Raw genomic sequence first — 18,988 nt, 5'->3', positions numbered from 1 at the left:
TAGAAGTTTGAGGGAAAATGACTTTCAACTAAGTATTTTATACTTAGTCGATCTGTAACTCAAGTGGAGGGGTGGGCCAAATGCATTTATAGGCATGCAAAAGCCTATCTTCCCGGTATGACTTTTATTTTTTTAATGAAGTTTCAGGAGAATGTATTCCAGCAAAACAGAGAAATTAAACAAGCAGGGCGGAAGAGGAGTAAGTCTGAGTAACAACCTGGCTTGCAGCAGGAAGAGAGATGACTCCAGGAGGAATGTCTCTGGCAAAGCAGAAATTTCACAGAGGATCTGATCCAGTAAGTCTTAAAAAAAGAGAGGATTATTATGAAAAATACATTGTATGAAGAAAAGAAAAACAATGAGAAATTTCAAGAAATCTGTACAGGAAAGGAAATATAATCATTGTAAAATTCTTGGTTTCATAAGTTCCTAAAACTGTAAACAAAAGTTAACAGTTTTAATAAAAATGTTATTATAACTGTGTTGGGAGGAAGATGGAAAGTAGATGGAGGGTGGTAGAAGAGATCTAAATATTTGCATATTATAATAAAAAATAAATAAATGGCTACATTTAAAAAAAGCAGCCTAAAAATATTTCGAGAGTTAATGTGATTTACCAATATAAATAGTTACGGAAATTAACAAGTGTTTCCGCTTAGAGAGTGAGATGGATTGGTGAGGAGAGATTAGGAAGAGCATAGTGGCTTTTCTCTATGAGCCTTTTGATCTCATTTTTATTTTTTAACTACAGTATATTCATGTATTACTTTGATAAAAATAAAAAGTTATTTTAGAAAATAAAAAACAGCTGTAGGTGGAATTAATAAATTTTACTTTAGGGATTTTCTTGTATTGGGAACATCTGTCTTCATTGTTAATCAAAAGTAGAAAATTCTTTTCTTCTTCAGAAAGGAGAGTTGACAATTACAAATATAGTGTAATTATCTTCTTTTCAATCAGATTGGACTTAGAAAAATAAATTTAGGAAGAAAATATTGGGGCCTATTAGAACCTTACTATAATATGCCTCACCACAGTCTGGAATTTGATATTATATGGGTTCATCTAAGGCTTTGTCTAACTCATTATTCAATAAATATTTATTATGATTGTGTTGTGTACCTGGCATTGTTTTCTAATGAAATTCATTATTATTATTATTATTATTGTTAAAATGTTATTCTACCTATGACAACGTGTTTCAGTCAAGAAATCAGAAACTGAGGAGAACTGGCACTCTCTCAGTGGGGTCCTTTTAGGGGCTTCAAGCAAGAGAGGCTGGTTGTTTTTAGATGGAAGAGCTGTTTTTGCTGGCAAGGGAAGCACAGTGGGTGTGGAAATTTAAGCTCTCAGATTCATCTAAATCCACTCAGACTTTCCACCCAGTTCTGAGAGGCAGTGGTGGCAAAATTGTAATCCTGCAACTCACTAAGAGGGCTCGACTGTGGGGCGGAACAGCAAAACTCAGTGTCTGTCAAGCTACCTGTGACAGGATCTTTTGACTAGATTCTCAAGGAAAGCATCATAGCAAGCCTTGCCCTAAGAAAATTTTAAAAATGGCTTGGCATATTTTTCTTTTCCCTGTAGAATTTCTCTTTGAAAAATAGTTGGTGGCCAGTTTTCTGTGTCTTAAAACTGTAAAGGCCACCCGTCCCTTCTTTGTCTGCTTAGACGTGGCCCAAATGGAGTACCTCTTCCTCTGAGAGATCATTCTTTATCATTTCTCTCTCGTTGCCCCCATTTCACCTAGTATCTGCTTCTATTATCGAATATAATAACTGCAAATGCAAATTCAAATAGGTAAAATGAAAGTATCTATCTTATATTTAGAATATAAGGAATGGCATAACATTATGGTTAAGCATATGAACCCAGATGGCCTAGTTTCATTGCCTGGCTCTTCTGCTTCTAGCTATGCAAACTGTGGGAAAGTATATTTCCGTGGGTCTAAGTTTCCTTATCTATAAATAGCGACAATAATAGTAACTTCCTTTAATGTTTGTTGTGAGGATTAAATGTGTTAATAGATGTAGCACTTAATAAATATTAGCCATTATGGTTTATGTACATTGTCCATCAAATAACTTAAATACTGTCTGTTTCAAAGTCATTTAATCTCATTGTGGAATGTCTCAGAGGAAACAATTTTAAGGACATTCTGCATTTGTGATATCTCTGCTGCAAACAGTGATATTTCATTTACTGAATATCCTGGAATATCTGGCGAAACAATTTACAAGGCACTTTAAAGTTTTTAACATCTGGATAATATCTTTTTGCTATAAACACCAAACCAGTTATAAAGAGTAAAATATATTTTCTGGCATCAAAAGTAGTAATTATTTTTTTCCTCTGCTGACCAACAGCTGCTGAGTTGAGAATTTTGATTCATTTATTTAGTCAATTCATTTAAATGATGATTTTTACTCTGATTTTTTGCTAGTTGTTTGAGATGATTGGGATTCTTTTCTGTTGTTAGTTGCTTTATTTTTTAGGTTTTATGTAGGCAAAGCATTATTTTGCAGGCCTTGTCTCTAACCATCCATTCAGTATGCATCTTACCAGGTTCTAGAGAGATACTAAGATAAATAAGTCCTTGCTATCAAGATACTCTTAGTAAATACATCCACACAAGAAACATTTTATATTTGAGCATGAGCAATAGCTGAAGCCCCCTAATGGAAGGGTTAACTACATTTATTAGTACTGAAGCTTGCTAAGCCTTTGCTTTTCCCTTTGTAAAATAAGAATAATAGGACTTATTTCACAGGATTACTTTAAGGCAATGTTTGCCAAACTTGGCTGATTATAAAATTGCATGAGGCACTTAAAAAAAAATGCAGGCTTCTAGGCACCTCCCTTGAACAGTAAAGCAGAAGTGGGGCCTGGGACTTTATATTTTTAATAAAGCACTGTAGATGATTTTTATAATATAATCATTTATTATTTTAGAAATATTTTTCTAAGGCAGTTCTCCTTAAGGTGGTTTCTTGGGCCTCATTCTAAGTAAGTAAACAAAGAACCCTGGGTCTAGCAATCTATAACTTAAAAAACCCTCCAAGTGATTTTGATGCACACTAAAGTTTAAGAACCGCTGCTACAAGTCTTAAGTCAGATAATCTAAATTTGGCTAAATTAGATAAGCTTAGTTAGTACCTATCCAAAGTAACTCTAATAATTATTAATAGCATAGAAAAGGATCAGATCAGAATATTACCTTCTAAAACTATGAGTAAACTGGTATTCTAGCTTTTAGGCATTTGTGCAGTTTTTGTCAGTGTTGCTTTACATGTGCACCTGGAAAAACCTGGCTGAAATTGCCTAACAGCTTAAGTTCCACATTTCCATGAAAGAATTCCTTATAGATAAAGATCATGACAGATAACATGGTAGATTTATTTATTATTTGTTGGTTAATTGCATACATACTTACTGGGCACCAAAGTGCACATGAAAACATTTGAGATAGTTTCTGCCATCAAGAAATATAAGAAACATATAAAGATGTTGACAAGAAACATGCATATGATGTTTGACTTTGAGTCACTTACTTAAACTCTTCTCATTTACCTTACCCCATAACACATTAAAATAAACTCAAATTTTGTTGATTCTACCTCTGAAACATTTTCCTTCCATTTCTCTCCACTTGCGCAATCACTTTCCTACATCAATCCTTTTTCTCTCAGCCTCTTTAGGTCTTCCTGCTCTAAGGTTTTTCTTCCTTTTATATTTAGTTTCATGTTTATAATGGAAAGATACTATCCAGATGTCTTCACACTACACTCAGGGTAACCTTCTAAAGGGCAGGTCTTATTATGTCACTTCCCTTTTTTATTACCCTCGAGGGCTTCTCATTGTGATAAAGTATAAACTTTGTTACTTGTCCTCAAGGGCTTGTGAAATTTCAATCCTTTGTCACAGTCTCTTGTCAGGCTGGAGGCCTGGCCTCATATAAGCTTGTGGGCAATTTAAATATGTAATGCCCAAAGGTCCCCACGATGACATTGCAAGGCACTTGTATCAAGGGAGGGCCAATCTGGAGGACTGGCAGGAGAGAGTTGACAGATCCAGGCTAAGGAGGAGGCTGGGTTCAGGGGAGGATTCCAGACTCTGGATATCTGGGTTTACATGCAAGGAAACTGAGGCTTGAATAAGAAGGAAAATCTGCTCAAAGCAAGTTGGATGGGGCTCATCCATCTATACAAAGTAAGGAATGCAAGAATTATTCCAGATTACAGAGACTATTGGATTGGAACATGTATTTCTCCTGCTTTAATCAGATTTAGGGCAGGATATTAGATGCTATTGGAGCAAAATCTCCTCCAGGGAGACTATGGGAAAGCTAGGGTGTGCCTTCTAAGATAGGATGTAATGATATTTTCAAGAAAATAATACAGATAATGTGTCTTATTATAGAAGAAGAAATCAGTAAATATAGATTGGTAGACTAACTTATAGGGTAATGGCTTTAGTGAGAAAGCTGGATAACAATGTAGAAGTCTTAAAAATGATAGGATTGAGAAAGAAAAGTGGCTCAGAGCAGGCTAAGGAATATGAGGTATGCAAAACTTATCAGGCCTGGAGAGACAGGAGCATGTGACTTCAGTCATGTCCCTGCACCTATGCACAGGGGATAATTGTTTAAAGGCATTGTGTTTTTTCTTTCCTTCCCTGTAGTTTCTGTCTTTCTTTCCTTTTCTCTTTCTGTCTTCCTTTCTTCCTTTCTTCTTTCTCTTTCTTTCTTTCCCCTTCCTTCCTTCCTTCCTTCCTTCCTTCCTTCCTTCCTTCCTTCCTTCCTTCCTTCCTTCCTTCCTCCCTCCCTCCCTCCCTCCCTCTCTCTCTCTCCCTTTCTTTCTTTCTTTCTTTCTTTCTTTCTTTCTTTCTTTCTTTCTTTCTTTCTTTCTTTCTTTCTTTCTTTCTTTCTTTCTTTCTTTCTTTCTTTTTCCTCTCTCTTTCTTCCTCCCTCCCTCTCTTCCTTCCTTCCTCTCTTTCTTTCTCTCTTTCCTTCTTTCTTTTTCTTAAATAGAGACGGGATCTTGCCATGTTGCCCAGGCTGGTGTGCAGTGGCTATTCACAGGTACAATCATATTGCACTGTGGCCTTGAAGGATCCTCCTGTATATTCATTAATTCTATCCCATTCCTATGTATAGGACTTAGAAACTCTAAGTATTTTGCTCTAAAATCCAGCACTTAATGTTTATGTTTTTAATAATGACCTTGTTCTCCCAGGAATCAAGATTCAGAATTTTGGACTTCTAATGTTCTTTTTCTCCTGTATCAAATCCTTCAGACTCCCCAAAAGTTATCTCTGTAATGTTTCTCACAGACAAATTATCATTTCTTTTTTCACCACCATGATCCTATTTCTGACCTTTACCAGTCATCTTTATTATATTCTTAATTAGTTTCTTCATTTACCCTTCTCTTGATCCTATTCATTATTGTTGGGTTATATTTTCTAAAGAGAGTCGTGTCTCTTGTTTGCTTACAAGCCTTGTGCTGGGTATTTTCCTTTTTTCCCTCCAGATGTACTGTCTACCCTTCTCTGCTCTGTGTCATGGGAGGAGAACCTGGATCAACTGCATCCTTCCTTGGCTTCCTTGCCTTCTGGCTTCCAGTGGGTTTCAGCCAGTACTGAGCTCTAGGAGGACATTGACAGGAGTATTCAGATCCTGACTGGTACAAACCTTAAATGCCTTTTCTTTATCTACTAAAATAAGTATAGACTTTTTATCTCCAAGTTGAATAGCAAGTTTCAAGCTACTCTTCTACTTCATCCTTACATTGGCCCTTTGCTCCAGTAAAACTGGGTTAGTCATACTTCCCTGATTAGACATAAAAGCGTGCGTTGTGTTTTCTTTGCTTGGAATTCCCTGTTTCTCTAGTGTCATCATCAAAGTCTTGTTATCCTTTTTTTTTTTTTTTAGAACATTTTATCTCAAATGCAGCCTCTTTCATGACACCTTTGCTAAGGTCCCAGTTGAATATGTGTCCCTTTACAATTTATCATTGAGTTAGTAATTGCATATTCCCTTGTCTTCTGATGCTTGTATTTTCCCTTGTCTTATAATTATTAATATACTTGTCATCCCTCTTATTTTGTAAGCTCTGTAGGGGCAAGGACTGACTGTTACATCGTATAGTATTTTCTGAATAGTCGATGTTCAATAAATATTTAGTGTTTCTGGGGAAATCACAGCGGCTAAATTTAAAGATTCAGATTATTTTTGGGCAGGGCCAATGGTTCAAATCAGGTAGAATATTTTAAAGTTTATTATATTATGATAACAGGGGAAAACATGACTTTCATTTACATGGAAGTAGATGATAAAGTCAGGAATAACTTTTTTATCATTCATTTATTTAAAAATATTTATTGAATATCTATTGTGTGTAAGGTACTTTCTTAAGCACTACAAAGTGTTTTCATTGATGCCCAACAATATGGTATTAATTCTTTTTAAAAATTAGCAGAATATTAGAGAAAATTAGAATTTATGATCAGTTATTTGATTGGTAATTTTATAATTAGATTTTTTTGATGACTTAATTCCAACAGTTACCAGAAAGTTAACAAAAATATAATACCTTTCTCACTATATAAAGCGTGACACCAGATGCAGCATAGCAAAGGATTTTCCTAGGTTCCCAGAAATATGTTATAATTTATAATTTACATGAAAATTATTGAGATTAAATTTTGTTTCTGAGACTTAGCAGGGACAGAGGAGAGAACTGCTAGATAAAAAATGCCATGAGAATATACTTTGTGGCATTTTAATTTATTGTTATCATTCTTACATTATAAATTGTGGATTCTTTTGTTTATCTCCTTGATACACAAAAACTTATTCTTGGGAGACTGAAAATCTTTTCCAGTGAATAAGAGTACAAAAATGGTAAAATGAAACTATTTATTTAGAGAATTTCTCTTCTGTTATGCCATCCTCCAAAAGTATTTTGTTTTAGTGTTTTCATTCTGTGATGATGCCTTTTTTCCTTTTCATTTTAAAAACAAACTATGGTCTTGTGTTCTTGAAGAAAGAAAAGAGTAGACCAAACAGAATTATCATAAGATAAGGATCCTTATTTGGTTACAAAAACACCCAAATGATGAAATGTGTATTAATTGTTTCAAAAATACTAGAATTATGTTTTTCAGGTTTTTATGCTTAGAAACTCTAATAAGTTAAATTTCAAATGATTTAAATATAGATGACTAGAATAGCACAGAGATTTCAGAGCAGTTTGAAAGTGAAATTTGCTGCTCACTGTTGCTTATTGCTAGTTGGGAGCTACTTCGGAGGCTTTGGTCCGGTGTTGTAACCCTTTCAGCACCCCTTTTTGACTGATTGGTCTAAAAATTAAAGATTCATTTTAGAGGATGTTATTTTATGATCTTCTGTGGTTGATTGTTTCTAATGTTACTTTTACAAAATGATAAACTTCATTACTTTTTTCCTTGATTACACAAAATAGAAAAAAATCAAGGAATACAGAAATCTGACGGGATACAAAGCAGTGAATATTACAGATGACTCTAAGTTTCTTCATGTTTCCACCAGGACTTTGAAAATTCAGCACATTGGGTATTAATACATTGCTCTGTGCTTGAGGCAACCTAGATCCCAAAGGTGAGATGGCATTTTCCATACCCTGAAACAAAACCAAACAACAACCAAACAAAAAACCAGGTGGAGAAGCTTCTTTAAACAATTTTCCTTTGAAAAGAATAATAACAATTTATTCTGTATTTGCTTTTGTTTTCTTTGATCTCCTCTGAAGGATGTTGCTGAGAGGTCTGTGTTGACCCTAACTCACCTAAAGAGTCTTCAGGAGTGAAGTGAACAATTAACTCTGGTAGAAAAAGAAGAAATAGTTGACATTAGTGTTAAACATTGGATGCCTCAAACATTATTTGGCTTTAAACTTGGCAGTTTTCTCCTTTATTTTAGTTAAATAACTATACCAATGTCTTCCTTCTTCTGTTGGAATCTTTCTTCATGGGGTTTCTTTCTGTATTTGTGTTAGAAGTTTGCATTTTGTTTAACTTCAGTAATTCCCATATAAGGTTTAATATATGCTGTAATTGATAAATAGATTTAAGGCAGTAGAGCTTGCTATCTTGAATAAATCAAAATGTTTCAGTTGTGTTTTTAGCTTCTTTCTTTCTCTAACAAAATTTGACAATCTGATTTTTCCCATTATTTGAATATCAAATACCCATAATAAGATGTGACTTAGTTGTATCATAAGAGGGAGCTAAATTTTTTTTGAAAGAAGCCTCCTGACCTGCTGAATGCATGCGGCAGTATGTGCTCCTCTATTGGGCTTGAAAAACATTGTAATGGCTATGTCAGGACCCCAGGCCTACAGAGCAGGGGATGCTGTTGTTACTGCAGCAGATTTTTTTTTTTTTTTTTTTTGAGACAGAGTCTTACTCTGTTGCCTGGGCTAGAGTGCTGTGGCATCAGCCTAGCTCACAGCAACCTCAAACTCCTGGGCTCAAGCAATCCTTCTGCCTCAGCCTCCCGAGTAGCTGGGACTACAGGCATGTGCCACCATGCCCGGATAACTTTTTTTCTATATATATTTTTAGCTATCCATATAATTTCTTTCTATTTTTAGTAGAGATGGGGTCTCGCTCTTGCTCAGGCTGGTCTTCAACTCCTGAGCTCAAACAATCCACCCGCCTCAGCCTCCCAGAGTGCTAGGATTACAGGCGTGAGCCACCGCACCTGGCCTGCAGCAGATTTTTATTGACATTGTTTACAAATAACTTGTTTTTAAATGAATTATTTTCATTTTCATTTTTTTTCTTGTAAAATTTTGCTTAACTTGTAACTTAAGTGATACCAGGTGTAAGAATAAAGGCCTCAACAGCACTTTCCCCAGACTTGGGTACCCAGCACCTCAGTGATCTCTTCAGGCCCTGCAGTGAGGGAAACAGGGATGGGGGGAGTAGCGTTGAGATGGTCACTAGACAAATATGGAAGGTAACACGGTGATGTGGTTCAAAGGCTCTTGGAACCTTTTGTAACATTCGAGCAAAAGGATTTATTCTTCCCTTTCTTTAGAAGAAATCCACACATTTTCTCCAGCAACTAAAACCTGCTTCACGTGAAAACAGCTTCAAATGTCTATTTATGCCAACCATTTTGGAAAAGCAAAGTAGAGTAAGGTCATATTTTCATTATATTTTTGTATTCTACATTTTTCCCCATTTTTTCTCAGTAGTCGGGTAAAGGAGAGTGGGCGCACCAGCTCTCATCTGTTAACTTGAGAGTTTATCTTCATACGTAGTCAAACCTTGTTCATAGGTACTTTGACTTATGCCATTGCTCATCTTTGAAATTTCTGAAGCTATATTTCTGACTACAGTTGTGGTAACTTAGTCCAGAAAGAAGTGATATCTATTAGTTGTAGTTAGGAGCCTATGCAGAAGAAACTGCATCTTTTTGCCTGTGGTTATTGAAGACAAGGGCTTGTTTTCATAATTACAGGCTGAAGTTTTCAGTTAAAAATTAGTGGGTTGTAGCCAAAGGAGAGAGGATTTGTTAATTTTTGGATTTCTCAACTAGCGCTGGCAAACTTGCAGTGGAAAGTATAAAATTTCAATTTTGTACTCTAAAGTTTTATTTTGATCAGTAACACTCTCATTTCTTGGCTCCACTATTTATTTTGTCTTAAAAGTCTTGAATTTGGGGCAGCCTGTTTCTTGATTGACGTGTGGGATGTCAAAGGATATGACACCAGTCTGTCAGCATGCACTGGCAGCTGTCTCAAGCCTGTGATCAGGCATGTAGAGAATGCTCCAGCCTTCCCTTCTCATACACATTTGTAACATAATATGCTCTTCAATTTGTACAAGATAGTTAGAATATTCTATTAAAGTTGGGAAACATGAATCTGGCAAAAACAAAGAAAAGACAAGACAAAACACAAACCATAAACTTCTGTGGGCTGAAAATGGGAGAGGGGTTGGTGAGATACAGAGTTGGACATGTGTGAAGTTCTCCAAGGAGGAGGCCTGTGTGCTCTCTAAAGGAGCGGGTAGAATCCCAAGGAGTATGAGCATTTGTCCTCTATCCCACTTCCTTTCTGAAACCACCCAAGGAGGCTGCCTCACAGGTCATGAGGAACCCATGCCACCATGTCAGGCAAACCATAAAATGCAGTGTCAAGGGTTCCATCAGAGCTTTGATGGCCCTGGGATGTCATGAGAGAGCTTCCCCATGTCCTTGAGGAGAGCACAGCTTTTAGAGGAGGGAGGAGAGAGAGAAAGAGAGAGAGAGAGAGAGAGAGAGAGAGAGAGAGAGAGAGAGAGACTGACTTGGTGAATCTGTGAAAGTCTCACATTCTTGATGAGAGACACACAGAGAAAGACGGGTGGGCCGTAAGACCAGAGACTGTGTGGGAGGGAACTCAGTGGATGCTTACATGGACCATCTTCTGAAGACTGAGCAGGATTGTAATCTCACTAGATGGCAGAAGAGTGTAGGGACGGGATATGAAGAGGCTCAGCTACCTCCTCTTCACCCCCAACCCTACACTTGCCACCACTGCTCCTTGCCATGACTTTTTTTCAGGAATTTATATGCCATCTCTGGGAGAGAGGCAGAAAGTGACAAACTGAATTGTTGAGTTTAACTTGGAATGAATGAGTTTACTCTTAAAGTAGTAAAATTTCATTTTTTGCTTTCCAATCCAGCCTGTAGCACCACTAAATCCCAGAATTGTGTAAGCTCTAATTCCTTAATGAGTTCCTTATTCTATATCACTCATGGACGTTCTGTTTCTCTAATTGAACTCTGATGTTGGTCACGGTTCCACAGAAACAAAACCTTAAGGATGGGTACTCTCTATTGGTTCTGGATTATCTGGGATTGGTTATTGGATGAGATTAGATTTATAGGCAGTAATAACCTTGTTTTCACTGGTAAGGAGGGCACTTGTCCACGGCATGCAGTGGCAAAACAGTTAATGTATTACCTGCGGACACCTGTAATCCAACGCCTATACAGGGCAAAATTTTCTTTTTGGGCAGTCATAGACAGCTTCAGTTCCTTTACCCAGACTTTGGGTGGGGAATTTAAAATCTTGAGCTCATAATTTTCTTTCTTCAAGTTCTCCAGCTCACCTAGAAGCTACCAACTCACCCCTTTGTACTCCTTATTCTAGCAATCACCCTGGTTTGTCCATAACTGAAGGATTCCTTGAATGCTAAAACCGGTGAAGTCCCAGGTAAACTGGGATGAGTTGGTCACCTAACTTATACTTAAGAAGTGTTTTATGACAGCATTTACTTGATTACAGAAATTAGTGCCTTCAAGGACTTGGAGAACGCAGTGATGGTGAGTCTCACCACATCCTTGCTCAATTCAGGCTTGGAGACTGAACATGGATTACTGTAAACTTAACCTGGTGATGACTCCAATTACAGCCCCTTTTCCAGATGAGATTTTGTTGTTGGAGAAGACACATTCTCTGGCACTTGGCATGCAATTATTGACCTAGTGAATATGTTTTTCTCTATACTTGTTAATAAAGATAATCAAAACCAATTTGGTTTGAGTTGGCACCTTCACTATCCCACCTCAACTACCTCTACCAGCTCTCTAGCCCTTTATCATTATGAAGGTCAGTAAACTGTTTCTGTAAAGGGCCAGATAATAAAAATTTAGGCTCTGTGGGCCTCATGAAATTTCCTTCCTCATCTTCCTCCTTCTGCTCCATCTCCTCTTCCTTTTCCTTTTTCTTCTGAACCCTTTAAAAGTATAAAAACCATTATTAGCTCCCAGGTTGTACAAAAACAGGTTGTAGGCTGGATTTGACCCATAAGTCATAGTTTGTCACAGGTAAGTGAACTAGCTAATATACTCTCCAATTTACGGAAGGGTTAGCTTGCATGAGGTCACACAGACAGTAAATGTGGTATCTTGGATTTTAATAAGTTCCTGTAAGATTCCAAAACCTTTTATTCTTTCCATGGCTCTAATTCCTTGTCGGACTTTCTCCTTTATGCTGGTTTTATTTTATTTTCACAGATGAGGAATGATCCTAGGTAACAATGTAACTTACTACCGATTACTGTTAGAAAGCATACCTCACCATTGATTTGCTAAAACTAAAATCATTATATTTGACTAACATTTCCCATTATTTTACTAACTAATTTAACAAATGCTTATTGAAGGTGTATCGCGTCCTAAACACTATGCTAGGATATGGAACTATGGCTGTGTGTAAGACAGACTGGTTCCTTCTGCTTAGACATTACTATCCAGCAGGGAAAACAGTCTGTAAGCAAATAATTGAACAATGAAATGCAGTTGTGATAATTGCTCCAAAGGAGAAGTCCAGTTGCTGTGGATTACTAGTATTCCCTCTACGTGATGAGTCAGTGTAGAGGCAGGAGTAAGGGGGGGGGCAAAGTACATGGAGTTGAAAAGAGAGGTTGGAATAAGGGAGAAAGGGTTTTGGCCACGGGATTCACTGAATTACCTTACCATTACCTATTCCATCCAGAAATACTCAGCTATTTTAATTAAAGAGTCAAGCCTCCCGATATTGAGAAGGGTAATTTAATATGATGACTGGACCTTTTGCTCAGTAATTCTCTAACATTGGTGCAAGAGCTTAGCAAAGGGAAGAACTTATTAAATGTGCCAGTTTCTCGACCTCCTCCCAGAGATTCTGGTTAATGATAGGGCCCAGGAAGACGCATGTCTGTTGAGCTCTCCATATGATTCTGAAGTAGGCAGTCCATGATCTGTATACTTTAGATAACTACTAGACATAGATGGCAAAGGTGTTTTATTGGTCTTTGTTTCTCAGTCCTCCAAAAAGGAATGCAACAGCAACTTCTTAGGACTCTATTCTTAAGGAAGCAGACCCACCACCAACATTTGTTAAGAAATCTTAGTCTTCATAGTCTTATTTGCCTCCAGCTATTATGCACTGTGCCCCTCCTCCCCTATCTTGACCTTCTGAGATATGCTTGGGTTTTCTTCTTGTGTTTTCTCACCTTGATTTATGTTGTTTTTTTCCTTTCCAGGCATGACTTTTGTTGAATGTTGGCTTCCCCAGAAATGTTACCAAAACAATGATAAGGCAAAGCTGAATTTATTCTTACCATGGTAAGGAGAGCACGGCGCTGACAGTGTCTTGGCATCTTAGAGGGAGTGGGACAAAGACAGGCTATTTATGAGCATTCTGAAGTCTAGGTTAAGCTTGGTCTTTCAATATGGGGACTTGATTAGAGTTGGGCAAGGAAATGGAATAATAGTTTAACATTGGTAGATTTTGAGTTGACGGGTTCAAGTAATCTGGGTATGTAAACACTTATTTATGCTTTTTATTGAAGTGTTGATGTGTCTTTCATGAAATTCCTGGAATGAACAAAAAAGTTATTTTCAGCTTTTATCTTCCCGGGCAAGGGCAAGACTTTCCTGGAATAGTAAAGTTACACTGATGATAACAGTGGAATAATAAAGTCATATAAATGTAGAAAGTAAGTTGTGTGGGTAAAGATGGTTTTGGCTCTCACTTTTTTGAATAAAAATGATTCTAATTATATAGATTTTTCCATTAATTTTTTTATTGTTTTAATTTTACTGGTATAAATTAAAGCATTCCCCCTGCCAGAAAAGTCTTGAGTTTGTTATATTTCCTGAATTCTTTCATGTTTGAGAATGTTTGTGTCTTTTTTAATGTGGAAAACATTTTGGGGGGTTATGATGTTCTTAGGGGACACTTTCTTCCCCTCAGAAAGAAACATCAAAAAATTATTTCCAACATTTTTTAATGTCTACTTAGTTATAGGAGATAGAGAGAAATAATTTTTATAATAAGATTACATCCATTATTTCTTAAATGAAAAGTTTAAAATTTAAGTTCATATACTCTTAAAGGAAGAAAAAAATAGATAAAACTGAAGTAATGGCTAAATTTAAATAAATGGTTCTCTACCAAAAGAGATATGATTTGGTAAAGGATCCCTCTAAGTTAAGAATAAAAGCCTATTTAAAAACCCCAAGATAATGAAGTAATTTTTTCATGATTTGTTTCATTTTTTTGTGTTATCTTTTATTTAACTATTAAGAAAAATGAGAATATTTGTACTCTTACATTTACCCCTTCTCCCTTTCTTCTGCTGATTTTTTAGATGAATTTCCATTTTCAAGTTTTCGAGCACATGACATTTCAATTCTGTTCTGGAACCATAAGTCTTATCATCAGTTGGTTCTTCACAGTTTCACAGTTTTTCTAAGAATATTTTTATTTTTATTCATCTATGGGTTGGTTAGATTTCAATGTCACGTAGATTTTTTTTTTTTACTCCAGAAAGGTTCATAGATACCATGTTCCTGAGATCTTGCACATGTGAAGATATCTGTTACTTTTATATTTGAAGAACAATTTAGCAGCATATAAACTTTTTGGATTACATTTCCTCCATACCCTATAGACATTAGATTTCTTTCACTCAGACACTTGCTCCATTGCCTTCTAGAATTGAATAACAGGCAGATGTCTGAGGTCAATTTGATTTTTTTTTCCCTTGTAGTAGCTTGGTTTTTTCCCTTGGGTGACTGAAGTATTATTTCTTTGTGCTTAAAATTCAATAATTTAACTAGGCTATATTAGAAAATGTGTCCATTTTCACCTATACCATTTAATCAATAGTTTCCAAAAGATTTTACTACTTCCCTCATCTCCCCCACCCATGATAGTCATCAAGAAGAAAAACTATATAGGAAACTCTCTTCTTAACTTAAAAAGCATATTAATATCCATTAGAATGAGAGAGATGCAAAATGTGACCAGCATTCCATAACTGAGTCATTCATTTAATGAATAGTGTCTGCTATGCATTTGCCAGATTCTATTCTAGGTGAACTAAGCAGATAAAGTTCCTACTCTTATGTAGCATCTAAATTTACTGAACTGTCCACTGTAGTTGCACACATTTTGCATATTGAGGTTTTAGATAGGTGTAGTACTCACCTTTTTCTTTTTTTCTGAAATAGGGCCTCATTCTGTCATCCAGGCTGGAGTGCAGTGGCATCATGATAGCTCACTGCAACCTCACTTTTGTGCTCAAGTGATCCTCCGGCCTTAGCCTCCCAAGTAGCTGGGATTACAGGTGTGTGCCAAGACACTCAGTTTATTTTTGTAGAGATGAGGGTCTCATTCTTGCTCAGACTGGTCTCAAATTCTTGGCCTTAAGAGATCCTCCCACCTTAGCTTCCCAAAGTACTAGGATTACAGGCGTGAGCCACTGTGCCTAGCCTCATCTGTCTTATTTATGGATGCCATTATCTTTTCATATAGGGGAGACATTTCTATTCTATGTCCCACCCCATAATGGATGGGGCAGGATGCAGATTCCTGGGCATCTTTAGAGCTACCACACCAGCATATGGCATAGGCTTTACTAGTCATGTGTACTAGGGCAAGACTTTGATGTGGAAGTGAGAGAGGAGGAAAGAGGTTTTGCTTGGAGTGTCTGTCATTTTGCTGGCAGTACTGGTGTTTGGCTTTCTTTGGTGACCAGAGCAGAAACAGTAGCAATTTTTCATCAGTTCCAAGGTTGATTTTCTTTGGTACTTGGTGGATCATCAGCAGTAGTAGTGATTTTATCACTGGGTCAATTTTGTTGTATAGTTTTGGGGATTATACCTAGAAGATTAGTCTCACTCTTGTTTTCTGGGCCTCTCTAAATTCAGACTACCCAAAGCCTTTTATTAAAATAATTTTCTGCATAATTGGGAGATTCAATTAAAAGTATGAACCGATATAAGATGCTTATGCAGTGGATTTTTTTTTGTTTTCAGCATTTCTATTGGATTTGTCTTTCTGTTTTGCCCTTTTCTCCTGTCTAATCATTCTGTTTTCTTCAATGGTTTACCTTCATTGGAGTAAAGTTTTATTTCATGTTGTAATTTGTGTCTTTTCTCTAAAATATTGCTTGTGTTTCTTCTATTGAGTCTCAGATTTCTTACACAAAATTTTCTTTTAATGTTTCTTTAAACACTTAAAGTTTTGATAAGGATACAAGCCATATATGACACACCCACAGCCAACATCATACTGAATGGGGAAAAATTGAAAGCATTCCCACTTAGAGCTGTAACCAGACAAGGCTGCCCACTGTTCCCATTACTTTTCAACATAGTATTGGAAGTCCTTGCGAGAGCTATCAGGCAAGAGAGCAGAATCAAGGGAGTCCAAATACGGAAAGAAGAGATAAAACTCTCACTCTTTGCTGATGATATGATGTTATATCTGGAAAACCCCAAGGATTCAACCAAGAGACTCCTGAAATTGATCAATGAATTCAGTAAAGTTTCAGGTTACAAAATCAATACACACAAATCAGAGGTATTCATATATGCCAATAACAGTCAATCGGAGAACCAAATTAAGGACTCAATACCCTTCAAAATATCAACAAAGAAAATAAAATACCTAGGAATATATTTAACTAAAGAGGTAAAGAACCTCTATAGGGAGAACTACGAAACACTGAGGAAGGAAATTGCAGAGCATGTAAATAGGTGGAAAACCATTCCAGGCTCGTGGATCGGAAGAATCAATATTGTTAAAATGTTTATACTACCCAAAGTGATCTACAGATTCAATGCAATCCCTATTAAATTACCAACATCATTTTTCACAGATATAGAAAAAATAATTATACACTTTGTATGAAATCAGAGAAGACCCCGTATAGCAAAATCAATCTTAAGCAATAAAAAAAAAATGGGAGGTATTAATTTGCCAGACTTCAAACTATACTACAAGGCTGTGGTTCTTAAAACTGCTTGGTATTGGCACAAGTGCAGGGACACAGACCAGTGGAACAGAACAGAAAATCCAAATATAAAACCATCCTCATATAGCCATCTAATCTTTGACAAAGCAGACAAAAACATACTCTGGGGACAAGAATTCTTATTCAATAAATGGTGTTGGAAAAATCGGATAGCCACATGTAGAAGACTGAAACAGGACCCACAGCTTTCACCTCTCACAAACATCAAATCACGGTGGATAACAGACTTAAACCTTAGGTGTGAAACGATTAGAATTCTAGAAGAGAATGTAGGAAAGACTCTTATAGACATTGGCCTAGGCAAAGAATTTATGAAGAAGACCCCAAGGTAATCACAGCAACAACAACAAAAAAAAACAAATGGGACCTGATTAAATTAAAAAGCTTCTGCACAGCCAAAGAAACAGTCACAAAAATAAACAGACAACCTACAGAATGGGAAAAAATCTTCACATACTACACTTCAGATAAAGGACTGATAACAAGAATCTATTTAGAACTCAGGAAAATCAGTAAGAAAAAATCAAACAACCCTATCAAAAAGTGGGCAAACGGCATGAATAGAAATTTTTCAAAAGAAGATATAAGAATGGCTAACAAATATATGAAAAAATGCTCAACATCCCTAATCATCAGGGAAATGCAAATCAAAACCACAATGAGATATCACTTAACTCCAGTGAGAATGGCCTTTATCAAAAAGTCCCCAAACAACACATGTTGGCGTGGATGCGGAGAGACAGGAACACTCATACACTGCTGGTGGGACTGCAAACTAGTGCAACCCCCGTGGAAAGCATTATGGAGATACCTTAAACAGATTCAAGTAGACCTACCATTCCATCCAGCAATCACATTATTGGGCATGTACCCAGAGGAACAAAAGTCATTCTATAAAAAAGACACCTGTACCCGAATGTTTATAGCAGCACAATTCACAATTGCAAAGATGTGGAAACAACCCAAATGCCCATCAATTCATGAGTGGATAAGTAAATTGTGGTATATGTATACCATGGAATATTACTCAGCTATAAGAAATAATGGTGATATGGAGTCCCTTTTGTTCTCCTGGATAGAGTTGGAACCCATTCTATTAAGTGAAGTATCCCAAGAATGGAAAAACAAGCACCACATGTACTCACCAGCAAATTGGTTTCCCTGATCATCACCTAAGTGCACATTTGGGAATAACATCAATTGGGTATTGGACTGAGATGGGGATGGGGAGAGGGGATGGGTGTATAACTACATGATGAGTGCATTGCGCACCGTCTGGGGAATGGTCATGCTTGAATGTTCTGACTTGAGGGGATGGGGAGTGGGGGGAGGGGATGGGGGTATAACTACATGATGAGTGCAATGCACACTGTCTGGGGAATGGACACGCTTGAAGTTCTGATTCGGGGGGATGGGTGAGACATGGGCAGTATATATGGCCTGAACTTTTGTACCCCCATGATGATAAGCTTAAATTAAAACAAAAAAAAAGTTTTGATCAGGAAAACAAAAAACTCTTTGAGGGAATAAATATTGAGAGACTCAAAATTTTTATAAACACTTCTGTGCCTAATTATAAATTTATAATTGATGGTATATGTTTAACATTATATGTTACAGAAAATATAAACTACATTTTTAAAAGATTAAGAAAATAAACATTTATAAATCCATATAATTCTTGTAAACAGTTACTTCCTATCTGCAACCTGTGATTGCCTACATATATAAAATAGCAGGTATGGTCATCATACGGTTACTTGATGTTACTGTAACTGGATTATTGAATGAATAGTACTCAGTTGTGTGCAATCAGGAAGAGATATTATTCTTCTCTTACTGCTCCCTGTAAAACATGAAATTGACAGTCCTTCCTCCTCCCCTTAATGACATTTTGGGATGTGTTCATAGCTTTTCTAGTTACTTTGATCTAAAAGGAAGTACTCGTCTTCAGATGTCAGAGGTCCCAATCAGATCTAAATCTGTGCTTAATCTCTCATCTAATTCCAAGTATCTTCTCCTCTTTTGGTTATGTATTGCTTCATATCAAACTACCTCAAAACTTAATGGCTTACAGCGAAAATTGTTCAAATATTTTTCATGATTCCGTAAGGAGTTTGGACAGGGTAGAGTGGGGATGATT

The sequence above is a fragment of the Lemur catta genome, chromosome 3 (genome assembly GCF_020740605.2).
Source record: "Lemur catta isolate mLemCat1 chromosome 3, mLemCat1.pri, whole genome shotgun sequence".
Taxonomy (NCBI): Eukaryota; Metazoa; Chordata; class Mammalia; order Primates; family Lemuridae; genus Lemur; species Lemur catta.
This window is presented reverse-complemented; position numbering follows the sequence as displayed.